Here is a 13687-nt window from a genome sequence, read left to right on the forward strand (position 1 = left end):
TTGTGGGTTAACAGAGGAAACAAGATGTTTTTCCTGGATGAGAGTTACTATAAGTGGGATACAATGGAAGAAATTCTCCCTGTCAAGGGTGGTGCTAGTGTTACAGCAACAGCTACCCCTCCCATTCAGCCATCAGGGTGGCTGAACTGGTAATTTAGATGTAATTGGGTGTCACTGTTTTTGTTTAATGGCGCTTCTGATAAATAGCTCTCCTGCCTAATTGGTACAGTTACCACAGGAGGGATTGGCCCAAAGTGTGAAGCAATACAGGCACCTGACTCCCACTGAAATCAACTATGCTGAAATCAAGGAGAGTTCAACAGCTGAATAGCTTTGAAAATCTGGTGCTTGGTGCACCCCAGAGGTATAATTTATCAAAACACCAAATAAATGGCATGCCTGGTTGATTTCAATGGGTGTGGCTGGTTTATGGGAGTTATTACTGGAAAGCCCTAGCTTTTAATACATGTCCCCTGTTATTTCTTTCCAGAATCTGAGTCTGTTGATGCACAAGTGTAAAGCAAATGTACTTGAGTTTAACTCTACTTCAGGGAGGCTATCAGGTGGCATCCAGCATATCTTTTGATTTTGGCCATGATGAGGAAGGGGATACAGGATTGGACAGACCTCTGTTCTCATCCTATGCAGGCATTTGAGTGATTTCTTATCAAGACAATTGATTTGAGGCAAAATTCTGAGGTCTTTGCCCCATCAAAACTCTCCTGAACATTGCCGGGCACAAAATCAGCAGTGATCTGGAGGACGGAGCCTTGTCTGTATACTGCAGTGCTGTGAAACCACCTGCACACAAAACCAGGAGACTAGCATGAGTGCTTTACTCTTTCAAAGAAAAAGATAATTCAGTTAGGGTGTACTGGTGCTTGCTGGCATGACCTTATTGCTCTGTTACAGCTGCTAAGCAGAGTACCTTATATTTTTATAACTGTTGTAAAGTGCTTCACTGCTTTGTGTGTTATTTTATTTCTCAGTAGCATCAGATACTAAACTGTCTCAGTCCCTACATCCCTGAGAAACTGAGAGTCACACCAGGACTGCTACTGAAAGGGCATTTGCTTCTACAGGGGTCAGTATTTAAAAGTGCCCTGCAGTGAATGGTATACTAATAAATGACTGATTTATGTCCCACTGTAGTAACACATTACTATTGTGTTTGGTAGTTTAATCACAGTACATTTCAGTCAATTTTCTATCTCCTATTTCCTCATGCCCGTTGATCCTTTGGCTTCAGGGTCTTCTCAGAGTTGTGAGTCGAGAAGAAGTTACAAATCCTGTTTCCTGATGTGGAGGTTGGGGCAGCAGTATGCCAGGTGGCCGTGGAGGATGACTGGCCAAACTCACCTTTGCTGCACTGGCAGAGCCCCCAGGTGTTCCTGAGAATCCCAGCACCTCTGGGATCACAGCAGGGTCATTTGTAGGCTCTGATGGATGAACTGAATTTCTTCATTTATGAGGGTGTTTTCATGATGCCTCGTAACCTGCCAAACCAGATGCCAAGCATCAGTCTTTTAGAGTGTGACAAATAATTTCCATTCTGATATGGCTTCGTGTTACTGATTAGACTCCTGATATGCCATCAAAGACATCAGATTCTGGCATCCATACTTGACAACAATATGTAAACTCTTCAGTGATCTACATATTGGCTCGGTAGCTGACTTTGTTCTTTCCTGCTCAGAATAGCAGTATTTCCTCACCCCTCCAGTGAATGACATGTTTCTCACATTTTTGTGGCGCAGCTTGGTCAAAAGGCTTGAAGGTGTGAAAGAAAAGTAGCAACAAAAAGTTGCATCACTCGTTCCCAACATAACTCGTGTTGGCACTGTTTATATTGTCCTTGTTAAACATGCCAGCGTGCACTTGGGTTTGTCACACCACGTGGCACAATCTGCTCACAGCTGTGCTGCCAAGGGTAAGCCAGTCTTTCTCTCCTCTTGTGGTACCCAAGTGTCTTCATGCAGCCGGCCAGCTAGTTTGCTCCAGCCTTGAGCCAGACAGCAGGTACTAAGGAGACAGTGTGGTTAACACTGAAGACCTGCTCAAATGTGAGCTGAAGCCCTAGCTGCAATGGATGCATCTTACAGTCTCTGAAATCCCTATTGGATGGAAGGCAGCTAAAGATGCAAGTAGTCTCTAGTTGGATTTTTGGAAAAATCAGAACACTTCATTCCACATGAGGAGAGATATGGGGCCTTGGCAAAAAGCCGTGAGGTGCCTTTTTATACTTTGGTCTCTTTGGAAATAGCACCTTGAGCTCCTGCTTAAAACCTCCTGCTGAAACGCTCAGTTTTGTGCAACTGATACGTAGCTGCTGCCAAGAACTGAGCTCATGGTTCCGGTGGATTTATTTTCTCAAAGATGCCTGGAAGGAGCACATTTTAAATAATAGTTGTGTATGTTTGGACTCACGTGTTTTTCCTTCTTTCCTTCTCCACCTTTCCTTATGCTTCCTTGAGGCAGCAGGTATGCTCTTCAATATAATCTGATCTGCTATCCCACAAACTAATCTAGGTCACATTGTTCCAATGACAGCAACTGAGAGGTATCCATCAATATCTTGCCTATTATGATATAACACATCCATGAAGTTCCTTCAGAGCCTCCCCACCTGTACTCGCAACAGACCCCAAGGGTTGCCTTCTCTCTTCTTTTTTCTTTGCTCCTAGACTGATGCATTTCTGGCACTGGGAAATGTCCTTGTGCTGTATTTCTTAGAATGACCTTGCTGGCATTTTGACCACAGTATGTGAAAGACCCGAAATGTTTGCAACCTAGTAAAAATGCATTTAATAAATATGTAAATCAATCTATGTTTATTTATAGCCTGGCAGAGCTCAAAGACCGAGATTCCAGCCAAAAAATCTGTGTTATCTATCATTTCAAGTGGTTTAACACTTCAGAATCTCGGACACCAGGAGAGGAAGATGTACAAAAAGAACTTTTTTTTTTTTGTAAAAAACAACTATATTACCCATAATTTCCTTCTGTGCTCCAGTTAAAAAAAAAAGAAAAATCACTTTTGCCTTTCTTTATTTTTCCCTTACATGTTTACAAGGCATTAAGCAACACACCCTTGATTACACCAGAGGTCACTCAACGTAGGAAGGTGTATCTCCATTGACCTCCGTGGCAGTTCACGGAAGCTCCATTCAGGTGAGCACAGTGACTGACACAGCACCCTTGTTAATGGTGCTGCCATAAGGGCCACTTTGTATTTATTTATCTATTTATTATAATAGAGGATGCCTGGATCAGAGGATTACACCAAGGAGTGAAATCAAATCAGCTTTAGAAAGGGGAAAATAAGAAGTCTCAAAATGAATGCAACTCGGAGCTTCCAAATCCTATTTACTTTTTGTTTGTGGGTGGTATTTCCTTCATTTTCCATCAATCATGCCAGCTATTGATATTGCTTCTGTCAGACATTAACAGTATCTGACTGACTGACATTATCTATTGACTGCCTCAGTTTTCAACCTTTATGGATTTGCAGTCCCCCTAAGCATTTTCAGGCTAAGAAATTTAAGCCAACTGACAAGGAGCATTACTCCAAGTTACTCTTCATGGACCTCTCAGAAGTAAACTAGAAACCTCAGAAGCCTCAGGTGGATAACCCTGATTGTATAGGATACATATTTACATAACACCACTGATGTCTCAGGTGTCATCACTCTCTAGCTGGATGAAATAGTCAATAAGATACTTGGCAGAAAATGCAGAATGAGCTTGTTCTGGGCATTAGGAAGCCAGATCCATAGCTGGAACCATTTTCTATCTCTCTGGGCTGAGATAGAGTTTCTGAGGGGGGCATTCTGTCATTCAGGAGGACAGGTGTGATCCAGGCATCATTGACACCCTGTGTGGGTGGATAAGGAGGAGTTAGGAGAGCCTCTGCAACCTCTCACAGTCATGGGAGACAACATGGGAGACCCTAGCTTAGTTAGATCCTGTCTCCATACTGAATGGTTACCTCTTGGGCTTGCTTACACTTTATTTTGCACCTAAAGCAGTACTGGAGACATATTCTCTTGGGTTCCTCACTGCCAACCAGTTGCACTTTCCTGAATCGTGCTAATTTAGTGTGTGTTTCCAGTCATTCCGTCCAGGCACCACTTAATGTGCAAGCTATGACTTGCATAACACTTAGGGACTTAATTTTCAGAGGTACCTTTGCCCCATGGAAATCAGCAGGAGCACAGCATATTGTTCAGTTTTCTTTTCCCATCGTTTCTTAAATATATATAAGAAAACTATATAGTCATGGGTAGAGACTCAGCATTTCTGCAATGTTCAAATGTCAGTCAGATTTGCTACCTCTGATAGACTAAAGAGCTTTTTCCCAGTCAAAACCTCAAAGCTGAAGTTTTAAGGACATCACGTCCAACAATTTGATATGAGTTCTTCACAGTCAAGAAGTTTAAGGGCATATGGATGTATGAAGTTGTGTTGGTTTAATTTACAGTATGACCTAGTTTCATCAAACTAATTATGGTTTCTGTGATGGTTTACATTTCCTTTACTTCATTTAAGATTAAATTGCTAAGTAACTGATTTAGGCTGGAATATGATAAAACAATTTCAAAGTAGAAAAAATGTCTTGAGGTGGTAGGAGAGAGCAGTTCAACTTATAGCTGGCTTAGTTACACTAGAGCAATTTGTGTGTAGGCTAATCCTGGGAATTTTAAAAGCCATTCCTTTCTGGATACTATGCACCAGTGATGAAGGAGGAAAGTTGCCCTCTGCTTATATTCTGAATGTTCTTATGAGGTGTTAATGAAGCATTTCATCCTTTCATGGGACCACTGGGATTGCAGTTGTCTATATTTTATTTTAATTGTTGTTCATTTTCCAGGGATCAATACCTAGTTCCTAGAAAAGATGCAAAAAATTCCAGTAATGTAAGGCAGAGAATTACTGTGTACATTGAGGACTGATATGTAGGTAATGAAATCTACTCTGCAGTGTGAGCCAATTTAAAATTCTCCACAACATTGATTTTCCTTTTCAAGATGCAGAGAGGAAAGAAAAATCATGTCATGTAACATAAACTATCAAGACAGAAGAGGGGCCCCGTAGCTTATCACATATGTGTTTTGGACTCGATCAGTCATTTAACAACACAGCTTCTATGGTGCTCTAGCAAGTAAGATAAAAAAGCCAGCACACAGGGCAGTCACAGAGGTCACTAATATCTCAGAAGCTGGTGCCAGGACTTGTTGCCACCAACTCTGCTTGGCCTTCTCCAGAAGAGCCTATATGTTTAATACAAGCAGCAAGTGTACCAGGCAAAAGATTTTTTGGCAAGACTTTGCGATGATCGGTTTGGTATCCAGTTGCCATTACTTTAGGGCTTGGCATGAACAAAAGCTGCAGGAGTTAAGCACTTTACGGTGCACTTATTGCATTTTTTTAAAATGCTTATATATTTTCTGTGCTGTAGTCTGTTCTTAATTGTCTGGATATCTTCTAGTACAAGAGGCCCCCATGGGAATTTTTCACCCATCTCAGGAGTGACAGTGAGACACTATTAGAACAGAAGCTAGAAAGTGCTGTGGGAAAAGCTGTGATTGCCATGTGTCGTTGCTGAGTCCTGTCCCCAAACCAGGTTCATCACTATCATCTAGCTCTGTGAACTTTCCAGTGTCATATGGCAAATGTGCTTTTCCTTTCCTACCTCAAACCATTCGGAAGAGCTGTTCTCATCTGCTATATAAAACATAGTGCAGGCTGGAAATTTTCAGATGGACTTTTTTCCCCATCAGAAATTTGCCAATTCAGTGAAAAGGAAACACCCCAATCTGCTGGAAATCCCGTGCAAATCCACCAGCTATCTGAAGAAACTTTCCTTACCAGCCATGTTTAAACCCTGCCTGGTTTTCTGCTGGGCTGGCACCTCAGAAGGCCTTCTGGCAGCCCTGGTAATGCTTTGCTTGGCAGCAGCTCTATTTTAGAATTGTTTTTATTAAAAACTATGGCACATACCCCAGAATGAGAATTTCAGCTTCTAAATTATGGTACTGCACTGATGTGTTTCTGTAAATCCCGTAATGTGATCCTTGTACGTGTGGTTGGTAAAATTCTTTGTAAAGATTTTCCCCAATCACTTCAAGATTTCAGAATCAGACATATGATATTCCTGCATCATTTGCTGTAATGCTCATTGCTTGATTATAGCTGACAATATGCTGGATACTGCTCCACGTACAGCAGACAGAAGAGCTTGTAAGGTGTGACATGAAACTATATGTTGTATTGAGTGGGTATGGAAATACGACAAAGAGATATGGTCTGCTCCTCTATGCTGGAATTAGAAATAACCTGGGTGTTGTGACCTGAAAGGAAGTCTGTCCCCCATATTTCTGGATGACAGATGAAATAGCGGTATTGTCTATGGTGTTTTAAAAGGTGGCTGGGAAAGACTCAAAGCTTTGCTCCTGCCAAACTGAGCTTGTGGTGACAACCTGTCATTCGGGGAAGAGGTCAGAGAGAGCCTGAAATATTAGTTTGGACCAAAGCAGGTTTTGAACAGAAGGGTGGATCTGTGAATTGTGATCATGAGGGCAAGTGGGTTTTGGTGGAGTCTACAATGTAAAAGCCAGAAGGAAGAAGATCTAAGACATGGTCAGTAAGATCCCATCCCAGCCTTCTCCAAAAAAGGCAGCAGTCCCACCCCAGGTCAATGCGCTGCATCATTTTTCTCCTCTCTTGCTTCTAGCAAGATAAGATTTGCTCCTGCTTCTCCGCAGGGGCTATATGCAATATAGCATCTCTTGCAGGCCCAGAGATGGTTTGTCATTGTTGTCTGTTAAAATCAGATGATTTGTGCCCCATTGTAATGGAAATAGCAAAGTGCTGATGATGCTCCAGTAGCCGTCCAAGCCCGAGAGGAGAGCTGGCAACTTCCCCCTGACATTTCCAAAAAACCTCACTGTATTGTCACTGCTAAATGATGCTATGGACAGAAGCACTGAGACCATTCTCTCTGTCAGTTCCAGGGATGGGTGTTTCAGAGAGATGCAGTTAACCTCTAGTGATCATAGTTTTTTTTTCCTAACCAATAATTGCAAGGCAATTAAGTTTGGGGAAGGGAGAGCAGGGTGGCAGCATGGGTGGCTGTGAGAAAGGGGACTGTCAGCCCCAGTGCCTGGCAATGTTAAACTGTTGCTACATCACCTGTGATTTTCAGTTACCAGAGCACTATATTTTGATACACGGTAATTATGCTTCCATCTCATTTTTTGTCCCTTTCATTTGTTGCTGCCGTTGAATTTCAGGCATTATGTGTCATGGTTGAGAAAGACTTGAGAAATCCATTAAAAGCTTCCACAAAGAAAGCAATTTTTCAGACAAATGTACAAAGAAGAAACTGGTCCCCTCCAATGATTAATACCAGTAACTATTCATCAAGTCAGGTGCCAGGCTTTACAGTAGGATAGGAGCATTAAGAGCTGTGATGAGTAAGGTCTTCTAGCCCTGAACCTAGAAACTAAATACATCAGCAAATGCGCGGGCAGCAGCTAGCAGAAATACAACATTAGTTTTAGTCACTGTACTGTTAAAACATGTATTTTCACTGGCAGGCTGCAATTGCCAAACCTTCATAAATCTTTCCATGGAGCCAGTGCTGTATGCACCGCTGGTTTAGTTTTAATCCTTTGGGTTGTTGTAATCTTTCACCCTCGGGGGATTCAGATGATTCCACACCCAGAACATGTCTGGCTAATGTCAGTGGAAGTTTTGGACAAAAACAGCTGAGAGGTTTAGTCAACCAGATGTGTAAGCAGACCATGATAACTTCTAGCTATAGATTAAGTACTGGTGGTGAATATTTAATCCACTGGTTGATATACAGTACAGAGATCAGGAGTTTATTGTGGTCATGCTTGAGCAGAGCTGGTTCAGCAGCTCAGGCTGTGGTTTGCACTGGGAGCTGGAGAGCAGCTCTGGTTCGATGCTTTGTGTGTCACACAAAAGCACAGTGACCCCCCCAGTATTCAAACAGAAATCCCCCTCCTTGAAATGTCACTTCTTGTCTCTGTCTACTAGACTTAATTTTGTACCACATAAAGTGACGCCCCAGATTTCCAATGCAGAGAGTTATCCGTTAGGTCAGAGCTCTGTGTATTTTATTATAGGAGCTGGAGAATAGGCTTTTTGTCTATGGCTTGGATGAGTGACCTGTTTGATGAAATGTTTTGAGTACGTATCCTGTGGGGTTTTCTCCCTTTCAGCCTCCTTCCCAGAAAAAGGAGCCACAGGGAGTGAAACACCTCTGGCATCCTGCCAGCCTCTACTCCTGAGCTTCCTGCTCTGATCCCACGTAAGCCAAATTCTTCTTGAAGTTACACTGGGGTAATTCCATTGAAGTGAATAAGATTTTTACAGTATGATCAAGCAGAAAACTTGTAATACAAGTTTTTTAAGATATACTTACTTCGTTCTCTTTTTTTTTTCTGGCAAAAGATGTATTTAGAGCATTCTCCTTCCTTCTTGTGCTCTTGTGGGTGTACCTCTTGTGAAGCTTTCCATTGTTGGAAGTGTCTGTACAAAAAGACAAAAAGAGACAAGCTGAGTGACATATTTTTTTTTCTTAAAAGCTTTCCACTGCAGAAGAGCTTGCAAGAAGTGAAGACAGAACATGGGAATTTGATGCTGTCTTTAGACAAGTAATTCTAAAGTGAAGGTATGGGTGCCTTTGGGATGTCAGCCTAAAAATGAATGGCATTTCTATTAGAGTACCAAAGGGAATATTAACTGTTCCCTACTGATGGAGAACTAAGATACACAGAAATTAAATTATATGCCCTAGTCTCACACATGTACACACGCACACACAGAGTCATAGAATTATAGAATGGTTTGGGTTGGAAGGGACCTTAAAGATCATCCAGTTCCAACCTCCTGCCATGGGCAGGGACAGCTTCCACTAGCCCAGGTTGCTCAAAGCCCCGTCCAGCCTGGCCTTGAACGCTTCCAGGGATGGGGCATCCACAACTTCTCTGGGCAACCTGTTCCAGTGCCTCACCATCCTCGTAGTGAAGAACTTCTTCCTTACATCTAACCTAAATCTACCCTCTTTCAGTTTAAAGCCACTAGCTCTTGTCCTGTCACTATGTGCCCTTGTAACAAGTCCCTCTCCGGCTTCCCTGCAGCCCCCCTTTAGGTACTGGCAGGCTGCTATAAGGTCTCCCCAGAGCCTTCTCTTCTCCAGGCTGAACAACCCCAGCTCTCTCAGCCTGTCCTCACAGGAGAGGTGCTCCAGCCCTCTGATCATCATTGTGGCCCTCCTCTGGACTCGCTCCAACAGGTCCATGCCCTTCTTGGAGAGTTTGGATAACCAGGCCATGGATTAGTACATTGGCCACTGGCAAGTCCATATTTGTGGTTAGTCTGCTGCTAATAGGGGTAAGCCAAAATACCGATTTCCATCCAGAAGTCTGTAGGAAGCCAGTGTTAATCTTGAGCTAAACTACTGTATTTGGTCTCTGATTGCAAAGAAGGGTTTTGACATCATGTTGATCCAAAATATCTCACCAACAGAAGATACCTTGCACAGAGACTACGTCTACATTACAGCCCAGCAGGAGCGAAGACCCCCACGTAGTTTCTGTTTAGTTGATTATAATGACAGCAGCAGGAAATTCAGCTGGCTGTCATCATCTGAATTCTTATACGGGACCCTGCATGGGTTTGCTGAAGGCTGTAATGTGGCAATCACGCAGTTATCAGAGCCTAAGATAACCAAGCACAGTAGGACGAAGAAGAAAGTGATTACTCATGAAACAAACCAGCAAGGACAGGGAAGTTGTGCACCCCTGTTACATTTCTATATTAATTCGATTATTTCTCTTTTTTATTGTTAATTTTATTTAAGAGTTTTACAGCTCTCTAAGTGCACAATATTGAACATGTAATAGTTCATTTAATTTAGAATAAAATCTATAATTCACTGACACGTAACCAAGTCTTGGAACTATCATCCTGCAGCAAAGTCAGTCTTTCCTTGTTGTCTGGTGTTTGACAGCTACAGACCACAGGTAATCATCAGTCTTCTTGATTGTTATTCTTAAGGGAAAAAGGAAGGACTTGGGAAGATACTGCTTTCAGGAAAAGCAAACTCCATCTCCTTCCTTAAAATGTTGTGCCAGTGTCTTTTTTTTACTTCTCAAAATTAATCTGCCTCTAAAAAGCAAGATTTTTTTTTTAAAAGGATCTAAGGGTATTTCTCCATAGTCTGACCTCAACTTGGCACTGTGTTTAATAGATGAAGCTCAATACAGAGTAGAAACAGCTCATTTTTTATAAAAGTTTTTCCTCTTCCCAGATGAAAGTACAGTGGGGCATGTCTTTTGTAGCTGAGCCACATCAGGCTTTAACCTGAGACTTCTCTCACTAAGAAAGTTTGCCTCTGGCTGTCTCCTTTGCTTTCTACCTGGTGCTGACTTGTTCTGTGTTCTTCCGTGAACACAACTCTTCATACCCCTCATTATTCATCTGTGAAATTGTCTTAAAAAAACAGCATTAAGAGGACATTAAGATTGTATAGTTAAGTGCTCCATGTGTAAGATATGCCCTGAGTTCAGTTTGCCTAACCAATCTTAATTCAGTCCCCTTACACCCCACATTTCGCCCCCCGCCCCCCCAGGATCTGATCTGAAGGGCGTCTTATGAGGAAACCCATTCAGCAGCTTCACCATGAACATCACCTCGAATTCTGCCTGTAATAAGAGTATCACTGTTCTCCAGATAAAATGCTGTGGTATCTTTGTGAAGCATTAGATATGAGCTATCATTACTGCATAGATATACAGTGTTATTACTGTATCAGAATATGTTTCTTTTTCTATCATCTATAATCCTCTATTCAATATTTCACTGGATCTCCAGGGAGGGCCCCTTTTCAGGCTGAGATAGAGACTTTATGCCAGCAGAGCAGCGCTAACTGGGAGGTGACAAACATTTGCTGTTGGACCTCTGAAGGCAGTTGTGATCCTGGATCCCAGCTGTCTTTGAGGATGACCAACTTATTTAGGCTGCCTCAGATAATTAAATGCATGAGTAAAATTCTCCTCACTCAGCCTCTATTCTTTTTTCATCATGTGACTGCAGCTCTCTGAACTTTTCTTGCATTGTGTTGTTCAAGGATTAGCTATTTTCTTCGCTTAGGAAGCATGAAGTTAAGTCAAATGAATATTTGGTCTCTTCCAAAGATCACAAAGGGGATCTGTCCTTCAAAATACCAGTAGGTATTCCCTAACAATGGTGGAAAATGCTCAGCCACATACAGGAGACACTGCATCAGCAGATCAAAGGGTCAAAGTATTTGATCTGAAGAGGACAGCCAATGAGTCCATGCCCAATTCTTTGGGCAGATTAGCTCTTGCTTTGAGGAACACAGCCTGAACACCTGCCTGTAACATCAGGGAAATAGTCCCATGGTCATAAAACATAACCTCACTGCTTGTCTGTTGAGCAGCCCTCTTTCCACCCTAGGAACAGATGCTGCCTTTATTTTAAAGATGGTACATCAACAGGGAAATAGTCTCAGTCCCAGCAAGCGGCTGTGAACATTGCTGGGATGGCATCCTCAGGATTGTGTCCAGTCTGTGCAGGGTCTCAGCCCAGAGCTGGAAGTATTTCCTCAAGGAAAAGGAGAAATATTCTACCCTTAACCTCTCTCCAGAGCACTAGTGAGCATACCAGTGTGCCTGTGGGGTTTGGGTACATCTTTCCACCACGAGCTACTCAAACCCTCATTTCCTTACTGGACACCACTTAAATTTTGCCCATTGATTTGCAGCAGACTCTGAAGAGAGCAGCTGAGGGAAGTTCCCCCTGTCTGCTGCCAACCCATTAGCAGCCCATTGCTCTGCAAGATCTTTGTATCATGCTCCCCACCAGCCATGTACGCACCAAGGGTCTTCCTTGGATATGACTGGGTGAGCTTCAGATAATGAAGATGCTTGAGAAGACCCTGTAAACAGTTTGCAGGAGTAAAAGAAGGGAACTCAGCTCTTCAAATAAAATAGCCACCTAAGGGAATAAAATTGTTTATTAATTTATTTCAGGTCGAACCTCAATACAAGTGTTTGCACTTATTTTGCCTCACAGAATCTTTTCAAGCATCATTAGTTCTCATCTAACAGGAGTCACATTTCTAGCGGTGCTGGAAAGCCCGTCCCAGCTGCACCAAAGCATTCACAAACCGTAACTGATCTTACGCTGCTCTCTCCGCCCACACCCTGTACTTCTGCTAGCCATCAGCTCCTGATCATTTTCCGTTTCTGCTGCCGTTGTGTTTAGATTTCTTCTCCAGAGGTACCAGAGCACCCATGGACAGCAGGTACTGGTCTGAGCTGAAGTGCTCGGGAGGCAGGTCTGAGGGACCAGCCTGGGTCCCTGCAGATGCTGGGGGTGATTGGCAGCAGCGAGGGTTTGAGCTTCCCAGCCTGAAGAAGGCTTCCTGTCTCAAAGTGCCCTGTGTCCACTCACCGTTAGCACCCTGCAGACTCACCTGCTTCCCGGTGACAAGCAAAAACTAATGAGAGCAGTGCTCAGGTCCTCTGAGCTGCAACCTTCTTTCTCCCTGTGAAAGTCACTGCCTGGTGCTTACAATCAGATGGACTTCAATGTCCTGACACATCCCTTCTAGCAATGAAAAACGCTTAATACACAAAACCCCTACACCAGCACTTTGAGAACATTTTCCAATAAAATAAATCAAATAAAACTAGAAGGAAATTTCCAACTGATAAAATTGGCCCAGCCTGTCAGTGCTGCTGCCCTAAAACAATCAGTCATACCTGGAAGCTAAGCTCCCATGAAAGGCAATTGCATCTTTATGTTGGTAATGCTTTTTGTCATTGCAGTATGTCTTTAAGGTACCTCCAGCCCAAGTATGGCTAGTTTAACATAATCTTTTCTGATAGCAAATAGGAATTTTAGCTGTAGTCAAAAAGGCTTGACAGTGTTGCTTTCATCTTTGTACCATCCATGCTAAGGATATAAGCAGAAAAATATCACGAACAATACATCAGCTGGCTTACATTGTCACAAAGAATTCAAAAAAGACACTACCACTTTCTGATGATTCCAGCATTAAATTCAGCTACCCTGGAGCATGATTAGTGCAAACATAGACAAGACAACATTGAGGATAACAAAATGAACTAGCAATATCTACTCTTTGAGTAATTCTGAGTCATCACTGATTATCTGGTGCATGATCAAGGAAGGAAACAAGCAAAGCCAAGTTGATTTATGCTCCAGATGCTACATACTCTGCCAAATTCAGGCTAGTGTGACTACATTGTCCTCAGAACTGACTACAATGGCTCCACATCAAGGAAGAATTTGGATTAGCGTGTGTTGACAAATTAGTGCTTGCCAAAAGGAAGCAAGATAAAAACTGGGAAACGCACTATTTTGATTCATTTTGTGATGTGGCATTTTATAAGTTCCCTTGGAAACAGTTTGGTGTTTGATACCTGATGCTTTCTAAATACGTCGCTGTGTTTGTAGCATTTTGAGAGAAAACCTGTAATCATCATGACCTCTTTAATGCACCACAATGAGATCTGACTGTATTAATAAATCATAACTCATCCTATTCCATTCTCATTGATTTTGATGGAATAAGGGCTTTTCCCAAAGGAATAAAACCACATGA

Source organism: Buteo buteo, chromosome 13, assembly GCF_964188355.1.
Source record: "Buteo buteo chromosome 13, bButBut1.hap1.1, whole genome shotgun sequence".
NCBI classification, from domain to species: Eukaryota; Metazoa; Chordata; class Aves; order Accipitriformes; family Accipitridae; genus Buteo; species Buteo buteo.